The 23,292-nt window shown below is 42.0% G+C and overlaps 1 non-coding gene and 1 pseudogene across 1 annotated transcript; one reads left to right on the top strand and one right to left on the bottom strand.

The window, feature by feature from the left end:
* Positions 1-11,737: 11,737 nt before the first annotated feature.
* On the bottom strand, positions 11,738-14,562 carry LOC138858469 (large subunit ribosomal RNA; annotated as a pseudogene).
* A 5,397-nt stretch (positions 14,563-19,959) lies between these two features.
* LOC138858320 (5.8S ribosomal RNA) lies at positions 19,960-20,138 on the top strand. The gene has a single exon (XR_011397461.1). It is a non-coding gene; the product is annotated as a 5.8S ribosomal RNA (ribosomal RNA).
* The last annotated feature ends 3,154 nt before the right edge of the window (positions 20,139-23,292 follow it).

Below are 23,292 nucleotides of genomic sequence, written 5' to 3'. Positions count from 1 at the left end.
TCCGTTCAAACCATCAAAACCTGGGGATCTTTTACACCTGACCAGGCCAAAGGCGTATCCCAGCTCCCCTTCATCTAGTGGAGGAACAGGTACCTCATACGTTTGAGATACCCGAGCCTCCGCCCTAGGAAAGAACGCTCCTAGCAGAACCCCAGCACAGTCTCTCCACGTTGATAATACAGTATCACCAACGCGGAGAGAGGTGATATCCTCCCTCTTACGACCCCTACAGATCTTGTAGACCTGACCCCATGGGTCGTTCCTATTTTCCCCTATAAAATTCCTCCATTCCTCTTCCTTGGTTTTGACTAGCATTTGTTTGTAATCCCTCATCACACAACTAAATTCATACCTAATCTGGGATAGCCCATCAGAGTTTGACTGTCTAGCGCGTTGAAACTTTCGTCTCAATCGCCGGACAGCTCTCCTCTTCATCGTTAGCTCTTTCGTCCACCACTTAAGTTTTCTCACTCTGAAGCTTTCGAACTTTCCGAGAACACTGTTGTTCACTTCCCACACTACATCGTATAGCCGAGAAATTTGCTCGTCCACCCCAAAGTCTTCAAACTCACTAAGCGGTATTTCTAATACCGCTTCCCTGACAGATCGTCCATATTGGTTCCAGTCGATACCAGAGGTACGCCATCGCCGCAATGGACTCTCATACGCCGAGGGAGGAGATTTAGGAGTAACCATAATTTGAATCAAGTTATGGTCACTCAATCCCCACATTAAAGGTCCTATTTGCTGCCTCATTGATGAAGGACACATCGATGTCGCTCACACCCCCAGGCCCATTAAACGTATACCACTCGCTTGGCTCGTTTAATATGTGAAGACTATTTGCCTCCACCCATTCGCTTAATACCTCGCCTCTAGTGTGGCTTTGATATCCTGACGAATGTCGGGATACCTTACTAAACCACATAGAGGACGAGGCATTCGCATCCATTCCTAGGATAAGCGAGCTACTACTGGCAAGTAGCAGTAGCTTATCCATGTACAGCAGGTAAGGCTCTAGAGGTTCGCTGTATTTGCAATAAACACTAGCGACTACCAATCTACCGAACTCCCCCTCTATGGATACACAAACACCCAGCTGTGACGAATCCAGAACTACGCAGTCGTAGCTCGGATTATTCACAACTATTGCGGCATTTCTCCTAAGGTCTGTGAAGACCCTAAATCCTCCAGGGAGACCCCGAACCACACCATTAGTGGCGTAGGGCTCCTGGAGTAATGCGATGCCGCACCCACCCTCTAGCATACAACCCCCTAACTCGCACATAACGGCATAACAACCCTGACAATTTAGCTGTAAAATCGTCCCCATTAGTGTCTGGAAAGGGCACGCTCTACTATGCCACAGTAGACTGGACAAGCAGCTGACATCATAAGATGCCCAGCTGGTCTACCCTTAAATGCACAGTTGCGACAATGTGGTGCATTGACGCAACTAGCAGCTCTGTGGCCTTCCTGACCACACCTACGGCAGACATCGGACTTGGCCTTACATTGCGCCACTCGATGGTCAAAGCTGTCTGGTCGCACTCGGAAGGAAAACCACCGTAGATAGGGACAACTTTCGTTGTAGATTTACGTGAGTACCTGCCGGCGACGGCCTTACCTCACGGTGTTCAAAACACAACGGATCAATACAATGCGTTGATCAGCGCCCCAAACAAAACGAGCTTATGCAAGTATTTATTTGGATACCAGTGGCAGTGTGTCTGGGTCCACACTACCATCTTGGTATGATTCGAGGCCGACCTAAAACCTCTTCCGTTTTCGGGTACGGCACCCAGTTACTTGTGTAACTTCTTTTTTCGAACTGAAAATTCAGTTCTTCCAGCATTTAGGTTTCAACCACAGCCACCACGATACTCCCCAAAGGGCCGAACCCAATGAGCAGATTGAACAGAAGTCCAAGGGCTTTCTGCTCCCCGTGGTACCGGAAAGTCTCCGGTCAGACTGCGTAGCCTAAACTACTGCCAGTTGAGCAACCCATTACTCAAATGACTGGTGACATTTGTCGCTTGAACTTCAAATGTCTTTTTATTAGCTTTTTTCATTTAAAGTGTTTCTAATATCAGTTCAAGCTGAGTATTATAGCACTATCACTCCATATACTATGCTGATATTACTGGGCAAAGAATATAATAACAGTCATAGTGCATATTGGCTTTTAGTCGCCTTTTACGACAGGCATGCCTTGCCGCGGGCATATTCTTTCCCCAAACCCGCAGGGGAACGTAGATAGGGACAACTTTCGTTGTAGATTTACGTGAGTACCTGCCGGCGACGGCCTTACCTCACGGTGTTCAAAACACAACGGATCAATACAATGCGTTGATCAGCGCCCCAAACAAAACGAGCTTATGCAAGTATTTATTTGGATACCAGTGGCAGTGTGTCTGGGTCCACACTACCATCTTGGTATGATTCGAGGCCGACCTAAAACCTCTTCCGTTTTCGGGTACGGCACCCAGTTACTTGTGTAACTTCTTTTTTCGAACTGAAAATTCAGTTCTTCCAGCATTTAGGTTTAAACCACAGCCACCACGATACTCCCCAAAGGGCCGAACCCAATGAGCAGATTGAACAGAAGTCCAAGGGCTTTCTGCTCCCCGTGGTACCGGAAAGTCTCCGGTCAGACTGCGTAGCCTAAACTACTGCCAGTTGAGCTACCCATTACTCAAATGACTGGTGACATTTGTCGCTTGAACTTCAAATGTCTTTTTATTTGCTTTTTCATTTAAAGTGTTTCTAATATCAGTTCAAGCTGAGTATTATAGCACTATCACTCCATATACTATGCTGATATTACTGGGCAAAGAATATAAGAACAGTCATAGTGCATATTGGCTTTTAGTCGCCTTTTACGACAGGCATGCCTTGCCGCGGGCATATTCTTTCCCCAAACCCGCAGGGGAACGTAGATAGGGACAACTTTCGTTGTAGATTTACGTGAGTACCTGCCGGCGACGGCCTTACCTCACGGTGTTCAAAACACAACGGATCAATACAATGCGTTGATCAGCGCCCCAAATAAAACGAGCTTATGCAAGTATTTATTTGGATACCAGTGGCAGTGTGTCTGGGTCCACACTACCATCTTGGTATGATTCGAGGCCGACCTAAAACCTCTTCCGTTTTCGGGTACGGCACCCAGTTACTTGTGTAACTTCTTTTTTCGAACTGAAAATTCAGTTCTTCCAGCATTTAGGTTTAAACCACAGCCACCACGATACTCCCCAAAGGGCCGAACCCAATGAGCAGATTGAACAGAAGTCCAAGGGCTTTCTGCTCCCCGTGGTACCGGAAAGTCTCCGGTCAGACTGCGTAGCCTAAACTACTGCCAGTTGAGCTCCCCATTACTCAAATGACTGGTGACATTTGTCGCTTGAACTTCAAATGTCTTTTTATTTGCTTTTTCATTTAAAGTGTTTCTAATATCAGTTCAAGCTGAGTATTATAGCACTATCACTCCACATACTATGCTGATATTACTGGGCAAAGAATATAATAACAGTCATAGTGCATATTGGCTTTTAGTCGCCTTTTACGACAGGCATGCCTTGCCGCGGGCATATTCTTTCCCCAAACCCGCAGGGGAACGTAGATAGGGACAGCGTCCGGTGTGTTTTACGTGAGTACCTGCCGTCGACGGCCTTACCTCACGGTGCTCAAAAGCACGGCGTATCAATACAATGCGTTGATCAGCGCCCCGAAAATGCCAGGCATTTTTCAGTACCGATTGGTAGTGTGGAATGGACACACTACACACCTTGGTGAGGTTCGAGGCCTATCTAACACCTCTGCCGTACTTTGGGTCCGGCACCCGGTTGCAGTGCAACTCCACATTGAGTGAACAAAACACTCTTCCCGCATTTGGGCATCAACCACAACCACCACGATACTCCCCGAAGGGCCAGTCCGCATGAGCAGGTTGGAGCGAACTCCAAGGGCCCCTGCTCCCCGTGGTACCAGAATTAAGTCTCCGGTCAGACCTCGTAGCCGAAGCTACTACCAGTTGAGCTTCCATACTGCTCTGTACTGGTGACCAGGGATTAAATCCCTACCCCTTATCTTTCACCCTTAATCTAACCCCTATTTTCAGCTAATTGTCTCCGCCGCCTGAACAATTCACGCGCAAACCTATCAAACGACCCTAAGTGTTCGGTATTTGGACTAGTGGAGATCACACCGCTGACGTCTAATCGTCCATTAGTCCAACTAATCCCCATTCCTTCACGGTTCCTAATGTCCGAGTACATCGGGCAGAGCGCAATAACATGCGCCCAATCTTCAACACGCGCCCCACACATACACTCTGGCGTGTCAGAAAGGTGCCTCTGATGCAGAAATGCGTTCAGAGGACCATGTCCAGTAAGCAGAAAACCCAGGCTCAGACAGAATCGGAAGTCTGGGTTTTCTTCTACAAACCTAACGTCCCGGATGTACCCATAGATCACCCTACCGTTAGGGCTATTGTCCCAACGGTCTTGCCACCTTATCTTAACCCTGTCCTCTAGAAGTCTCTTGCTTCCTAGATATCCTTCCCTCTCTACGTCAAGGTCGGAAATCAGGTTATTCTGCAGCAAGGACACACTCAAGCCTCTTCTTAACCTGAATGCAACAGCACGCTGTATGACAATCAGGTCAAGAGGGGGTGCACCTAACAAAACTTGCATCGCATCCGTTGAAACGGTGCGACACACTGGCAAACAGGCTAGCAGCATACAGCGCTGCACGGAGAGTAGTTTTTGGCGACCGAAGACCGTCGTGGCTAATTCCCACCATACTGCAGCTCCATAAGTGGCACAGGCCACAAATAAGCCACGATATATGGTGCGAACCGCACGACGTCCGAGGCCCCAATCACTCCGTAAAACGCGCCTGACCTTGCCGACAGTCGCCAGCAGTCTTTCTTTCACGCTAACCAAGTGTGGTGTGAAACACATCCTTTCCCTCATGGTCAACCCCAAGTATTTGACTTGCGTCATGTATTTGATGCTGACCCCATTTACACGGACAATCGGTGGACGAGCCGGCGACAATCTGCCCTTAAGCAGCATTGTAACCGTTTTGTCCATTGATATGTCCACACCAACACCTACACCCCAGCTGTGGACAATTTCTAAGAATCGTCCTCCCGCTCGCTCTATTTCGGACCTTGAGTGACCTTCAACTAAAAGAAGAAGGTCGTCCGCGTACGCACAACACTTGCATACTGGTTCAATTTGGCCAAGCAGAGAGTCCATCATAAGGTTCCAAATATATGGACCACAGATGGATCCCTGCGGGCAGCCCCGAGCCACCCCAATCTCGACACTCCCATTCATTCCTACGATTGAGGCTTTTCTGTCCGAAAAGTAGCTGCGCCAGAGAGTAACTTCCGGGCAGCCGAGCTCCTCCAATCGTTCAATCACCCTATCCCAGATTAGGTAGTCAAAAGCTCCCTTAAAGTCAACAAATATGCCAAGGACATATTCGTTGACGTTCTCCCTAACGGCACTCTGGACATACATCCAAGCATCCTCTACACTGCGTCCTTTCCTGAAACCATACTGCCTATCCGACCACATATCCCGCGTTAGATCCTGAAGTCGTTCCACCATAACTCTCTCCAGTACTTTTCCCAGCACTGGAAGGAGACTGATGCCCCGATAAGAACGAGGATCACTCCTGATCTTATCAGGGGACTTCAGGAGAGGAACGACCCTAGCTCTTTTCCACTCCCGTGGAAAATATCCCTCCCACACGCACTTATTGTAAATGGCCTCCAGGTATTCCGGAATGAACTTCCACATGCTTTTACACATCTCTCCGTTCAAACCATCAAAACCTGGGGATCTTTTACACCTGACCAGGCCAAAGGCGTATCCCAGCTCCCCTTCATCTAGTGGAGGAACAGGTACCTCATACGTTTGAGATACCCGAGCCTCCGCCCTAGGAAAGAACGCTCCTAGCAGAACCCCAGCACAGTCTCTCCACGTTGATAATACAGTATCACCAACGCGGAGAGAGGTGATATCCTCCCTCTTACGACCCCTACAGATCTTGTAGACCTGACCCCATGGGTCGTTCCTATTTTCCCCTATAAAATTCCTCCATTCCTCTTCCTTGGTTTTGACTAGCATTTGTTTGTAATCCCTCATCACACAACTAAATTCATACCTAATCTGGGATAGCCCATCAGAGTTTGACTGTCTAGCGCATTGAAACTTTCGTCTCAATCGCCGGACAGCTCTCCTCTTCATCGTTAGCTCTTTCGTCCACCACTTAAGTTTTCTCACTCTGAAGCTTTCGAACTTTCCGAGAACACTGTTGTTCACTTCCCACACTACATCGTATAGCCGAGAAATTTGCTCGTCCACCCCAAAGTCTTCAAACTCACTAAGCGGTATTTCTAATACCGCTTCCCTGACAGATCGTCCATATTGGTTCCAGTCGATACCAGAGGTACGCCATCGCCGCAATGGACTCTCATACGTCGAGGGAGGAGATTTAGGAGTAACCATAATTTGAATCAAGTTATGGTCACTCAATCCCCACATTAAAGGTCCTATTTGCTGCCTCATTGATGAAGGACACATCGATGTCGCTCACACCCCCAGGCCCATCAAACGTATACCACTCGCTTGGCTCGTTTAATATGTGAAGACTATTTGCCTCCACCCATTCGCTTAATACCTCGCCTCTAGTGTGGCTTTGATATCCTGACGAATGTCGGGATACCTTACTAAACCACATAGAGGACGAGGCATTCGCATCCATTCCTAGGATAAGCGAGCTACTACTGGCAAGTAGCAGTAGCTTATCCATGTACAGCAGGTAAGGCTCTAGAGGTTCGCTGTATTTGCAATAAACACTAGCGACTACCAATCTACCGAACTCCCCCTCTATGGATACACAAACACCCAGCTGTGACGAATCCAGAACTACGCAGTCGTAGCTCGGATTATTCACAACTATTGCGGCATTTCTCCTAAGGTCTGTGAAGACCCTAAATCCTCCAGGGAGACCCCGAACCACACCATTAGTGGCGTAGGGCTCCTGGAGTAATGCGATGCCGCACCCACCCTCTAGCATACAACCCCCTAACTCGCACATTACGGCATAACAACCCTGACAATTTAGCTGTAAAATCGTCCCCATTAGTGTCTGGAAAGGGCACGCTCTACTATGCCACAGTAGACTGGACAAGCAGCTGACATCATAAGATGCCCAGCTGGTCTACCCTTAAATGCACAGTTGCGACAATGTGGTGCATTGACGCAACTAGCAGCTCTGTGGCCTTCCTGACCACACCTACGGCAGACATCGGACTTGGCCTTACATTGCGCCACTCGATGGTCAAAGCTGTCTGGTCGCACTCGGAAGGAAAACCACCGTAGATAGGGACAACTTTCGTTGTAGATTTACGTGAGTACCTGCCGGCGACGGCCTTACCTCACGGTGTTCAAAACACAACGGATCAATACAATGCGTTGATCAGCGCCCCAAACAAAACGAGCTTATGCAAGTATTTATTTGGATACCAGTGGCAGTGTGTCTGGGTCCACACTACCATCTTGGTATGATTCGAGGCCGACCTAAAACCTCTTCCGTTTTCGGGTACGGCACCCAGTTACTTGTGTAGCTTCTTTTTTCGAACTGAAAATTCAGTTCTTCCAGCATTTAGGTTTAAACCACAGCCACCACGATACTCCCCAAAGGGCCGAACCCAATGAGCAGATTGAACAGAAGTCCAAGGGCTTTCTGCTCCCCGTGGTACCGGAAAGTCTCCGGTCAGACTGCGTAGCCTAAACTACTGCCAGTTGAGCTCCCCATTACTCAAATGACTGGTGACATTTGTCGCTTGAACTTCAAATGTCTTTTTATTTGCTTTTTCATTTAAAGTGTTTCTAATATCAGTTCAAGCTGAGTATTATAGCACTATCACTCCATATACTATGCTGATATTACTGGGCAAAGAATATAATAACAGTCATAGTGCATATTGGCTTTTAGTCGCCTTTTACGACAGGCATGCCTTGCCGCGGGCATATTCTTTCCCCAAACCCGCAGGGGAACGTAGATAGGGACAGCGTCCGGTGTGTTTTACGTGAGTACCTGCCGTCGACGGCCTTACCTCACGGTGCTCAAAAGCACGGCGTATCAATACAATGCGTTGATCAGCGCCCCGAAAATGCCAGGCATTTTTCAGTACCGATTGGTAGTGTGGAATGGACACACTACACACCTTGGTGAGGTTCGAGGCCTATCTAACACCTCTGCCGTACTTTGGGTCCGGCACCCGGTTGCAGTGCAACTCCACATTGAGTGAACAAAACACTCTTCCCGCATTTGGGCATCAACCACAACCACCACGATACTCCCCGAAGGGCCAGTCCGCATGAGCAGGTTGGAGCGAACTCCAAGGGCCCCTGCTCCCCGTGGTACCAGAATTAAGTCTCCGGTCAGACCTCGTAGCCGAAGCTACTACCAGTTGAGCTTCCATACTGCTCTGTACTGGTGACCAGGGATTAAATCCCTACCCCTTATCTTTCACCCTTAATCTAACCCCTATTTTCAGCTAATTGTCTCCGCCGCCTGAACAATTCACGCGCAAACCTATCAAACGACCCTAACTGTTCGGTATTTGGACTAGTGGAGATCACACCGCTGACGTCTAATCGTCCATTAGTCCAACTAATCCCCATTCCTTCAAGGTTCCTAATGTCCGAGTACATCGGGCAGAGCGCAATAACATGCGCCCAATCTTCAACACGCGCCCCACACATACACTCTGGCGTGTCAGAAAGGTGCCTCTGATGCAGAAATGCGTTCAGAGGACCATGTCCAGTAAGCAGAAAACCCAGGCTCAGACAGAATCGGAAGTCTGGGTTTTCTTCTACAAACCTAACGTCCCGGATGTACCCATAGGTCACCCTACCGTTAGGGCTATTGTCCCAACGGTCTTGCCACCTTATCTTAACCCTGTCCTCTAGAAGTCTCTTGCTTCCTAGATATCCTTCCCTCTCTACGTCAAGGTCGGAAATCAGGTTATTCTGCAGCAAGGACACACTCAAGCCTCTTCTTAACCTGAATGCAACAGCACGCTGTATGACAATCAGGTCAAGAGGGGGTGCACCTAACAAAACTTGCATCGCATCCGTTGAAACGGTGCGACACACTGGCAAACAGGCTAGCAGCATACAGCGCTGCACGGAGAGTAGTTTTTGGCGACCGAAGACCGTCGTGGCTAATTCCCACCATACTGCAGCTCCATAAGTGGCACAGGCCACAAATAAGCTACGATATATGGTGCGAACCGCACGACGTCCGAGGCCCCAATCACTCCGTAAAACGCGCCTGACCTTGCCGACAGTCGCCAGCAGTCTTTCTTTCACGCTAACCAAGTGTGGTGTGAAACACATCCTTTCCCTCATGGTCAACCCCAAGTATTTGACTTGCGTCATGTATTTGATGCTGACCCCATTTACACGGACAATCGGTGGACGAGCCGGCGACAATCTGCCCTTAAGCAGCATTGTAACCGTTTTGTCCATTGATATGTCCACACCAACACCTACACCCCAGCTGTGGACAATTTCTAAGAATCGTCCTCCCGCTCGCTCTATTTCGGACCTTGAGTGACCTTCAACTAAAAGAAGAAGGTCGTCCGCGTACGCACAACACTTGCATACTGGTTCAAGTTGTCCAAGCAGAGAGTCCATCATAAGGTTCCAAATATATGGACCACAGATGGATCCCTGCGGGCAGCCCCGAGCCACCCCAATCTCGACACTCCCATTCATTCCTACGATTGAGGCTTTTCTGTCCGAAAAGTAGCTGCGCCAGAGAGTAGCTTCTGGGCAGCCGAGCTCCTCCAATCGTTCAATCACCCTATCCCAGATTAGGTAGTCAAAAGCTCCCTTAAAGTCAACAAATATGCCAAGGACATATTCGTTGACGTTCTCCCTAACGGCACTCTGGACATACATCCAAGCATCCTCTACACTGCGTCCTTTCCTGAAACCATACTGCCTATCCGACCACATATCCCGCGTTAGATCCTGAAGTCGTTCCACCATAACTCTCTCCAGTACTTTTCCCAGCACTGGAAGGAGACTGATGCCCCGATAAGAACGAGGATCACTCCTGATCTTATCAGGGGACTTCAGGAGAGGAACGACCCTAGCTCTTTTCCACTCCCGTGGAAAATATCCCTCCCACACGCACTTATTGTAAATGGCCTCCAGGTATTCCGGAATGAACTTCCACATGCTTTTACACATCTCTCCGTTCAAACCATCAAAACCTGGGGATCTTTTACACCTGACCAGGCCAAAGGCGTATCCCAGCTCCCCTTCATCTAGTGGAGGAACAGGTACCTCATACGTTTGAGATACCCGAGCCTCCGCCCTAGGAAAGAACGCTCCTAGCAGAACCCCAGCACACTCTCTCCACGTTGATAATACAGTATCACCAACGCGGAGAGAGGTGATATCCTCCCTCTTACGACCCCTACAGATCTTGTAGACCTGACCCCATGGGTCGTTCCTATTTTCCCCTATAAAATTCCTCCATTCCTCTTCCTTGGTTTTGACTAGCATTTGTTTGTAATCCCTCATCACACAACTAAATTCATACCTAATCTGGGATAGCCCATCAGAGTTTGACTGTCTAGCGCGTTGAAACTTTCGTCTCAATCGCCGGACAGCTCTCCTCTTTATCGTTAGCTCTTTCGTCCACCACTTAAGTTTTCTCACTCTGAAGCTTTCGAACTTTCCGAGAACACTGTTGTTCACTTCCCACACTACATCGTATAGCCGAGAAATTTGCTCGTCCACCCCAAAGTCTTCAAACTCACTAAGCGGTATTTCTAATACCGCTTCCCTGACAGATCGTCCATATTGGTTCCAGTCGATACCAGAGGTACGCCATCGCCGCAATGGACTCTCATACGTCGAGGGAGGAGATTTAGGAGTAACCATAATTTGAATCAAGTTATGGTCACTCAATCCCCACCCTCCCCTAATCTCCCACCTAGCATTAAAGGTCCTATTTGCTGCTTCATTGATGAAGGACACATCGATGTCGCTCACACCCCCAGGCCCATCAAACGTATACCACTCGCTTGGCTCGTTTAATATGTGAAGACTATTTGCCTCCACCCATTCGCTTAATACCTCGCCTCTAGTGTGGCTTTGATATCCTGACGAATGTCGGGATACCTTACTAAACCACATAGAGGACGAGGCATTCGCATCCATTCCTAGGATAAGCGAGCTACTACTGGCAAGTAGCAGTAGCTTATCCATGTACAGCAGGTAAGGCTCTAGAGGTTCGCTGTATTTGCAATAAACACTAGCGACTACCAATCTACCGAACTCCCCCTCTATGGATACACAAACACCCAGCTGTGACGAATCCAGAACTACGCAGTCGTAGCTCGGATTATTCACAACTATTGCGGCATTTCTCCTAAGGTCTGTGAAGACCCTAAATCCTCCAGGGAGACCCCGAACCACACCATTAGTGGCGTAGGGCTCCTGGAGTAATGCGATGCCGCACCCACCCTCTAGCATACAACCCCCTAACTCGCACATTACGGCATAACAACCCTGACAATTTAGCTGTAAAATCGTCCCCATTAGTGTCTGGAAAGGGCACGCTCTACTATGCCACAGTAGACTGGACAAGCAGCTGACATCATAAGATGCCCAGCTGGTCTACCCTTAAATGCACAGTTGCGACAATGTGGTGCATTGACGCAACTAGCAGCTCTGTGGCCTTCCTGACCACACCTACGGCAGACATCGGACTTGGCCTTACATTGCGCCACTCGATCGTAGATAGGGACAGAGGGAATCTCGTTAATCCATTCATGCGCGTCACTAATTAGATGACGAGGCATTTGGCTACCTTAAGAGAGTCATAGTTACTCCCGCCGTTTACCCGCGCTTACTTCAATTTCTTCACTTTGACATTCAGAGCACTGGGCAGAAATCACATTGTGTCAACACCCGTTAGGGCCATCACAATGCTTTGTTTTAATTAGACAGTCGGATTCCCCAAGTCCGTGCCAGTTCTGAATTGATTGTTAATTGATAATCGTTATAATTTAAAAAGTATATATAGAATAATAAATCCTTTAGAAATTTTAGCAAGAAAGTTCCACAATTGGCTACGTAACTACTATCCGGGGAACAATAATCGAAATTCTCTATTTACCCAGAACGAGTACATAAACCATGGTATTGCTTTCCAATCAAGCCCGACTATCTCAATCTTCAGAGCCAATCCTTATCCCGAAGTTACGGATCTAATTTGCCGACTTCCCTTACCTACATTATTCTATCGACTAGAGACTCTTCACCTTGGAGACCAGCTGCGGATATTGGTACGGCCTGTTGAGAAGTTTGCGTAACCCCACCATAAATTTTCAAGGTCCGAGGAGAAAATATCGACACAACAGTAAATGTCATGCTCTTCTAGTCCATCTACCATATCTCTCTTCGAAAGACTTCCATGGTAGTACGACTATAAAACAGAAAAGAAAACTCTTCCGATACCTCTCGACGGCTTCTTTATGGTCGTTCCTGTTGCCAGGATGAGCACAAGGCCATTTTTAATAACAAACGGATACTCAACAGGTTACGGAATTGGAACCGTATTCCCTTTCGTTCAAAATTATTCAAGTGTTTAATTACTATGGAATAAAAATTCATTCATTTCATTTCATTAAAACTTGAAAATTTTCGGCTTTCGCCTTGAACTTAGGACCGACTAACTCGTGATCAACCACTGTTCACACGAAACCCTTCTCCACTTCAGTCCTCCAAGGTCTCATTATTATTTGCTACTACCACCAAGATCTGTACCAATAGCGGCTCCATGCAGGCTTACGCCAAACACTTCTAAGCACACCATTGTACCCTCCTACTCACTAAAGTTTCAAAATTTATAATCCAACCGAAATTGTATTATAAATCATGTACTTTAGCGGTAATGTATAGGTATACAACTTAAGCGCCATCCATTTTAAGGGCTAGTTGCTTCGGCAGGTGAGTTGTTACACACTCCTTAGCGGATTACGACTTCCATGTCCACCGTCCTGCTGTTTTAAGCAACCAACGCCTTTCATGGTATCTGCATGAGTTGTTAATTTAGGCACCGTAACATTACGTTTGGTTCATCCCACAGCGCCAGTTCTGCTTACCAAAAGTGGCCCACTGGGCACATTATATCATAACCTCAACCTTCATATCAAGAAAGGTGAGGTTCTTACCCATTTAAAGTTTGAGAATAGGTTAAGGTCGTTTCGACCCTAAGGCCTCTAATCATTCGCTTTACCAGATAAGATTATTTTACATAATTTTTAAATGCACCAGCTATCCTGAGGGAAACTTCGGAGGGAACCAGCTACTAGATGGTTCGATTGGTCTTTCGCCCCTATACTCAATTCTGACAATCGATTTGCACGTCAGAACTGTTTCGGTCTTCCATCAGGGTTTCCCCTGACTTCAACCTGATCAAGTATAGTTCACCATCTTTCGGGTCACAGCATATATGCTCAAGGTACGCTCCAGTTAGAGGTATAAATAATAATAAATTATCATTATACATAACTATATGGAACGCCGGGATTGAATTAATAATGTAATACATTAAAAATTAATCCCATTAATAATACAGTTAAGTTAATTTCGCCATTAGGTTTAATATAACCCAATGACTTGCACATATGTTAGACTCCTTGGTCCGTGTTTCAAGACGGGTCCCGAAGGTATCCTGAATCTTTCGCATTGTTAATCATATAAATGCATACAATTAATATTAAAATCAATGATAATAATATTATTGTAAAATTCAAAAGAATTTTAGCATTATATATAATAAAATCTATCAACACTTTATCAAATCATCAGTAATTATTCTATGTTAATAAGCTAAAAGCAAATTAATTTGAACAAACTTAAAAACCAATGATCTTTTGATAAATATTTTATTATGTTAATAGATTACAATGTCCTTATATGAAAAAAATGCACACTATTACTATAATATTTAAAATTAAATACTACAGTTATAAATATGAATTTTTCATAATGGATATTCAGGTTCATCGGGCTTAACCTCTAAGCAGTTTCACGTACTATTTAACTCTCTATTCAGAGTTCTTTTCAACTTTCCCTCACGGTACTTGTTTACTATCGGTCTCATGGTTATATTTAGTTTTAGATGGAGTTTACCACCCACTTAGTGCTGCACTATCAAGCAACACGACTCTTTGGAAATATCTTTCTAGTAATCATTAACGTTATACGGGCCTGGCACCCTCTATGGGTAAATGGCCTCATTTAAGAAGGACTTAAATCGTTAATTTCTCATACTAGATATTAAGATATTCCATACACTGCATCTCACATTTGCCATATAGACAAAGTGACTTAGTGCTGAACTATTTTCTTTTCGCTCGCCGCTACTAAGAAAATCCTTGTTAGTTTCCTTTCCTCCCCTCATTAATATGCTTAAATTCAGGGGGTAGTCCCATATGAGTTGAGGTTGTATAAAATATATTTTAGATTGATTTGTTTATTTTTATTTAATTTTTTTGCTATTTGCTATTTTAAAGAAATATATTTTTATATCTTGATTACTCAAATATTATTCAATCTTTTCATCCCTTTTTAAAATTCATAATATAATAATTAATAAAATTAACAACATTATTCCTCCACATCTTAATATATAAAAATCCAGTGTCACTGTGTATGTTCCGAAATAACTTAAAAACGAGTCAACTGATATTCATGAAAATTGGCATGTATATGTAATTTGGTCCAACTTGAATGATAGGATAGTTATTATTTCAATTAATCGTCTCAACAATTAATAATTAACAATAAACTGATCATCAATGTTGATTGTTGTCATTAGTCGTAGGTTCCATAAGTCTGGAACAGATGGCGCCTCAAGCGAGTTTCTTTACAGAGAACTGTAAAATTTTGTCCTGTGCACCTGATAGATGGCACCACACATTAATGTGGTTACTTTCTTATAGACTACACACTATACATGTGTTATTTTGCCTGTATAACTTGACGTCGCTTCTTTTGAATCATTTTTCATTTTGTCTTCGTTGCTTACATTACTTTGACAGTTACATAAATACAGCCAAATATACAAAACAACGAAATTCATTCACATTAAAAATTAAATTAATATTTTTAGTAAAATGCGGCCAAGAAAATCTAACCTTAATGCCCGTAGCAAGAAGACTTGATATGCACGTGTTCAAAGAGCTAATGAATCAGTCGAACAGAGTGAAGAAAGAAATGCAACTCAAAGAATTCGCACAGCTGAAATTCGTGTTCGAGAGTCACGAGAACAGCGTGATAATCGTCGACAAGAAAATGCATTGAGAACCAGGCTGGCACGCGAACAACACGTAGATTCATTTAGACTGCGAAACCAAGAAAATCAGCGGACCAGCCGGGCAGTAACACGTGGATCAATTGTTCGTCTTTCTTTTAATTATGAACCAGACATCAATTACTCGGCTCATTCCAAAGTTACTATTGGTGCCATGGACAAAATATGCGAATATTGTCAGGCGTTGAAATTTCGCAATGAAACACCCGGCATGTGTTGTGCATCAGGAAAAGTTGTTTTGTCACCACTTTCTACTCCACCTGAACCTTTGAAATCTCTTCTTTCTGGCATTTCAAATGAGTCGAAATTATTTTTGCGTAAGACGCGAAAATTTAATTCTTGCTTTCAAATGACGTCGTTTGGAGCATCCAAAGTTTGTGATCTGTCATCTAATGGTCGTAATTTTGAGACAACATTTAAAATTCAAGGCCAAGTATACCATCAAATTGGATCATTGATGCCAATGCCAAATGAAGATCCAAAATTTCTGCAAATCTATTTTATGGGCAATTGTGAAGAACGTGTAACAACTCGATGCCAGTATAATTTCATTGAACAAGCAGAAGAGAGAGCCATTGTATTGTCATTAGAATTATTTTTGGAGAACAATAATCAATTGCTTCAATTGTTTAAAAGAGTGTCACCACAATTAAAAAGTGGCAATTATCAAATTGTCATCAAAGCGGACAAAGTACCTTTGGGAGAACACGCCGGCAGATTCAATGCTCCAACCGTTGATGAAGTTGCTATTATTATGGTTGGTGATCCAGTTGACAACAGATCTATAAAAATTACTCGCCGAGATAATTCAGTGAGTAGAATTTCAGATTGGCACCGTTCGTACGATGCACTCCAGTACCCACTGATATTCTGGCAAGGACAAGATGGATATCATATCAACATTAAACAGTGTAATCCAGTCAATGGTAATGAATTACATAAAACTGTTAGTTCAATGAACTACTATGCATATCGATTAATGATTAGACACAATCAGGACAACTATATCCTTCGATATCGTCAATTGTATCATCAATACGTTGTAGATATGTTTGCTAAGATTGAAAGCGAACGTTTGCGATTCATTCGGTTCAACCAAGCTAAACTACGATCAGAGGATTACATTCACTTACGAGATGCTATTGTTGGAAACGTTGATGGAAATTTAAACACCAATGAAATCGGCAGTGCTGTTATTTTACCTTCAAGCTACATAGGTAGTCCAAGAAACATGCAAGAATACATACAGGATGCAATGACTTATGTGCGTCATTACGGTCGTCCAGATTTGTTTATAACATTTACGTGCAATCCAAATTGGGAGGAAATCCAATCTTTACTATTACCAAGCCAACAATCAATACATCGTCACGATATTACTTCACGAGTGTTTAAACAAAAGTTGAAATCTTTGATTGATTTTATTGTAAAATATTCAGTTTTTGGCAAAACATGTTGTTGGTTATATTCAATTGAGTGGCAGAAACGAGGCTTACCTCATGCTCAAATTTTAATTTGGCTTGAAGATAGAATTCGTCCAGAGGAAATTGATCAAATTATTTCAGCGGAAATTCCAGATTCTTCAATTGATCAAGAATTACTTAATATTGTTAGAAGTCAGATGATTCATGGACCGTGTGGAACTTTTAACATGACATCACCATGCATGGAAAATGGAAGATGTAAAAAAAATTTTCCTAAGAAATTAACAAACGATACCATTACTGATATTGATGGTTATCCATTCTATCGCCGCAGAAACGCTGATAGTGGCGGCCATACATTTCAAATGAGAACATCAAATTCTGTACAATTAGAAATTGACAATCAATGGGTGGTACCATACTCACCACTACTCTCCAAAACGTATAAAGCTCATATTAATGTTGAGCTTTGCAGTTCTGTCAAATCCATCAAGTATATTTGTAAGTACGTTAATAAGGGCAGCGATTTAGCCGTATTTGGAGTACAAAATATAAACGAAAATGATGAAATAGCACGCTACCAAATGGGTAGATATATTAGCAGCAATGAAGCTATCTGGCGTATTCTTAGCTTTCCCATACACCACAGAGAACCTGCTATCCAACATCTTGCAGTGCATCTTGAAAATGGGCACCGTGTGTATTTCACTGAAGAGAATATTCTCCAAAGAGCATTTGAACCGCCAAAACCGACATTAACTGAATTTTTCACTCTTTGCCAAAAAAATAATGTGAATGGTCAATTCGCAAAAAAATTATTATATACTGATATTCCATGCTATTTTACATGGAACACGTCAGCTAAAAAATAGGAACCGCGTAAAAAGGGAGAACCACATCCTTCAATTCCAGGCATATTTAAAGCGAACACACTGGGACGACTTTATACTGTACATCCAAAACAACGTGAATGCTTTTATCTACGTTTATTGTTGGTGAATGTTCCTGGACCAATCTCTTTTCAATTTTTACGAACAGTTAATGGCCAAGTGTTCAGTACGTATCAAGATGCATGTCACGCGTTGCAACTTTTAGAAGATGACAACCATTGGGATCTGACACTTTCTGATGCTGCTTTAGCGTCCTCGCCGAGTAATATTCGTCAACTCTTTGCCATTATTTTGACGACATGTTTTCCAACACACTCATCTACATTGTGGGAAAAATATAAAAACTCCATGACAGAAGATATACTCTACCGATAAAAACAAATAAACCACTGTCAAAACTTAGACTTCACACAAGATATGTATAACGAAGCATTAATCATGATTGAAGATTTATGTATTATGATCTCAAATTCATCACTTAGTCATTATGGTATTCCATCTCCTAATTGCCCAGCTACAGACTTGGTGAATAGTGATTTGCAGCGAGAAGAACAATTTAATACTCTTGATTTAAATGTATTTGTTACTAACAATGAACCATTATTAACTGACGAGCAGAAGAACATATACCATCGAATTATGTTGGCTGTTGATGCCAAACAAGGCGGTTTTTTTTATATAGATGCACCAGGTGGAACCGGTAAAACACATTTGATATCGTTTATTCTTGCGAAACTTCGGTCACTGCAAAAAATTGCTTTAGCAGTTGCATCGTCAGGCATAGCTGCTACTTTGTTGGATGGTGGGCGGACAGCACATTCTGCGTTCAAGCTACCATTAGCTATTCATAACAATCCAAATGCAATGTGTAACATCAAAAAAAGAAGCGGAATGGCAACAGTATTACGGAAGGCTTCAATCATAATTTGGGATGAGTTTACTATGGCTCATAAGCATTCGCTCGAAGCATTAAATAGGACTATGCAGGATTTAAACAATAATGACAGACTTTTCGGTGGTACTATTTTACTACTATCTGGTGATTTCCGGCAAACGTTGCCAGTTATTCCTCGCTCCACTTTTGCAGATGAAATTAATGCATGTCTAAAACAATCAATTTTATGGAGAAATGTTGAAACACTCAGACTGACAAAAAACAGGCGAGTACTACTCCAAAATGATCCAACAGCACGAGAATTTTCTCAGCAATTACTGGATCTTGGAAACGGTGAAATAGAATTTCAACAAGATACTCAACATGTTAGATTACCAGATAATTTCTGTACTGTTGTTCAAACTAAAAATGAACTGATTGAGAGCGTCTTCCCAGACATACTAAATAACGTTTTGTTACCACGTATTCCGATGATACCATCCGATTCTCCCATACCATTTAAAAGACTACAGTTTCCCATTCGTTTAGCTTTCGCGATGACTATAAATAAATCTCAAGGCCAAACAATGTCTATTTGCGGTTTAGACTTGGAAAATCCATGTTTCTCTCATGGGCAATTATACGTGGCCTGTTCACGAGTAGGAAGACCATCAAGCTTATTTGTATTAACCAAAGACCGATTGACCAAAAATATTGTACACCGATTGGCGCTTCATTAAACATTGGAACTGTGATTTATTACAATTATTAATTATTAATTTAGAGTATTAATTGTTAAACAAAAATTTTTAAAGTATTTGTTGAATAAATGTTATATTAATTTGTGTTAAATTTTCTGTTTCAAACCACAGCAACGCGTGGCCGGGTCAGCTAGTGACAATATATATTATATTGTGAACTTCGCATACATTGTATTTGAACGCAATAAAAAAACCTTTAAACATATAGTTGTACTTATTATTTATATAGAAAATAATATTTAATTGTGATATTTATATAAAATATTATAAATGATAAGTTAACTTGTTCACATTAACGTGTGTAATACCTTTTTTTTATGGTATTTTCTATTTGTGATTAAAAACATGTTGAAAAATTTAAAAAAAGAAAACGCACAAATAGAGAGGAAAATAATATATAAAAGGTATTACTGTTTTTGTTGACCTAAGACATGCGCAGCTGCAAATGTTTGGGTTTAAAATTACAATTTATTGAAAGATGTTTTAAACTTTTGTATTAAAAATTTATTATTGATTAATTATTAATACTTTCAATAAATTAAAATTCTTTGACTTTGAATTAAAAAAATACAAAAAATTATCACTCTAAGCGGTGGATCACTCGGCTCATGGGTCGATGAAGAACGCAGCAAACTGTGCGTCATCGTGTGAACTGCAGGACACATGAACATCGACATTTTGAACGCATATTGCGGTCCATGCTGTTATGTACTTTAATTAATTTTAAAGTGCTGCTTGGACTACATATGGTTGAGGGTTGTAAGACTATGCTAAATTAGTTGCTTATTCTTTTAGTCAATTAATAGAATTTAAGCATATGGCATATTATTGGATTGTATTTTTCAATCCATAATATTAATAGTATAAAAAGAAATATAGAAAATATATTCTTGAATACCTCATATTTGAACGAAAATTTATGATAAATGAGAATCTTAGTATTCCCATAAAAGAAAAAATGTTCAACATTATTTAAATTATATTAAATAATACATAAGAGGAATGTCTAGCATAAAATAAATTTTTATTCTAGAATTAATTCACTCTATTGTATTGAGAAAAATTTATAATAAAAAAAAATATAAGATACTAGCTGACCCGGCCACGCGTTGCTGTGGTTTGAAACAGAAAATTTAACACAAATTAATATAACATTTATTCAACAAATACTTTAAAAATTTTTGTTTAACAATTAATACTCTAAATTAATAATTGTAATAAATCACAGTTCCAATGTTTAATGAAGCGCCAATCGGTGTACAATATTTTTGGTCAATCGGTCTTTGGTTAATACAAATAAGCTTGATGGTCTTCCTACTCGTGAACAGGCAACGTATAATTGCCCATGAGAGAAACATGGATTTTCCAAGTCTAAACCGCAAATAGACATTGTTTGACCTTGAGATTTATTTATAGTCATCGCGAAAGGTAAACGAATGGGAAACTGTAGTCTTTTAAATGGTATGGGAGAATCGGATGGTATCATCGGAATACGTGGTAACAAAACGATTTTTCCTTTAAATTTTCCGGTCAAAATAGTTGCTTCAAGAACGTTTCCAGTGATTCTTTTGATCACCAACCGTGTACCGTTACATAGTTTAGGAGGGTTTAAATTACGGAGTAAAATAATCGGTGATCCAATTTTCAATCGAATATTGTGTGGTGGCATTGCTGCTATTTCTAAAGAATTTAAAAATTCAATTGAGAAATTCACTGCCTCGTTTTCTTCTACAGTAGCATCAATAGACTTGAATGACATTAAATCACCTGGTAATAATTGTTGTATCTGGTAGTTAATCAGATCTACATCAAAATTTTTTGCTGCCAAAATTGCACGATTACTAAGCCAGTTATGATTTGAATAGTTATTTAGTATGTCTGGGAAGACGCTCTCAATCAGTTCATTTTTAGTTTGAACAACAGTACAGAAATTATCTGGTAATCTAACATGTTGAGTATCTTGTTGAAATTCTATTTCACCGTTTCCAAGATCCAGTAATTGCTGAGAAAATTCTCGTGCTGTTGGATCATTTTGGAGTAGTACTCGCCTGTTTTTTGTCAGTCTGAGTGTTTCAACATTTCTCCATAAAATTGATTGTTTTAGACATGCATTAATTTCATCTGCAAAAGTCGAGCGAGGAATAACTGGCAACGTTTGCCGGAAATCACCAGATAGTAGTAAAATAGTACCACCGAAAAGTCTGTCATTATTGTTTAAATCCTGCATAGTCCTATTTAATGCTTCGAGCGAATGCTTATGAGCCATAGTACACTCATCCCAAATTATGATTGCAGCCTTCCGTAATACTGTTGCCATTCCGCTTCTTTTTTTGATGTTACACATTGCATTTGGATTGTTATGAATAGCTAATGGTAGCTTGAACGCAGAATGTGCTGTCCGCCCACCATCCAACAAAGTAGCAGCTATGCCTGACGATGCAACTGCTAAAGCAATTTTTTGCAGTGACCGAAGTTTCGCAAGAATAAACGATATCAAATGTGTTTTACCGGTTCCACCTGGTGCATCTATATAAAAAAAACCGCCTTGTTTGGCATCAACAGCCAACATAATTCGATGGTATATGTTCTTCTGCTCGTCAGTTAATAATGGTTCATTGTTAGTAACAAATACATTTAAATCAAGAGTATTAAATTGTTCTTCTCGCTGCAAATCACTATTCACCAAGTCTGTAGCTGGGCAATTAGGAGATGGAATACCATAATGACTGTTGATGTTGTGATGAATTTGAGATCATAATACATAAATCTTCAATCATGATTAATGCTTCGTTATACATATCTTGTGTGAAGTCTAAGTTTTGACAGTGGTTTATTTGTTTTTATCGGTAGAGTATATCTTCTGTCATGGAGTTTTTATATTTTTCCCACAATGTAGATGAGTGTGTTGGAAAACATGTCGTCAAAATAATGGCAAAGAGTTGACGAATATTACTCGGCGAGGACGCTAAAGCAGCATCAGAAAGTGTCAGATCCCAATGGTTGTCATCTTCTAAAAGTTGCAACGCGTGACATGCATCTTGATACGTACTGAACACTTGGCCATTAACTGTTCGTAAAAATTGAAAAGAGATTGGTCCAGGAACATTCACCAACAATAAACGTAGATAAAAGCATTCACGTTGTTTTGGATGTACAGTATAAAGTCGTCCCAGTGTGTTCGCTTTAAATATGCCTGGAATTGAAGGATGTGGTTCTCCCTTTTTACGCGGTTCCTATTTTTTAGCTGACGTGTTCCATGTAAAATAGCATGGAATATCAGTATATAATAATTTTTTTGCGAATTGACCATTCACATTATTTTTTTGGCAAAGAGTGAAAAATTCAGTTAATGTCGCTTTTGGCGGTTCAAATGCTCTTTGGAGAATATTCTCTTCAGTGAAATACACACGGTGCCCATTTTCAAGATGCACTGCAAGATGTTGGATAGCAGGTTCTCTGTGGTGTATGGGAAAGCTAAGAATACGCCAGATAGCTTCATTGCTGCTAATATATCTACCCATTTGGTAGCGTGCTATTTCATCATTTTCGTTTATATTTTGTACTCCAAATACGGCTAAATCGCTGCCCTTATTAACGTACTTACAAATATACTTGATGGATTTGACAGAACTGCAAAGCTCAACATTAATATGAGCTTTATACGTTTTGGAGAGTAGTGGTGAGTATGGTACCACCCATTGATTGTCAATTTCTAATTGTACAGAATTTGATGTTCTCATTTGAAATGTATGGCCGCCACTATCAGCGTTTCTGCGGCGATAGAATGGATAACCATCAATATCAGTAATGGTATCGTTTGTTAATTTCTTAGGAAAATTTTTTTTACATCTTCTATTTTCCATGCATGGTGATCTCATGTTAAAAGCTCCACACGGTCCATGAATCATCTGACT

This window comes from Bactrocera oleae, unplaced genomic scaffold (genome assembly GCF_042242935.1).
Source record: "Bactrocera oleae isolate idBacOlea1 unplaced genomic scaffold, idBacOlea1 ctg00000009.1, whole genome shotgun sequence".
NCBI lineage: Eukaryota > Metazoa > Arthropoda > Insecta > Diptera > Tephritidae > Bactrocera > Bactrocera oleae.
The sequence above is the reverse complement of the archived record's forward strand: the minus strand, read 5'-3'. Positions and strand labels throughout refer to the sequence as shown.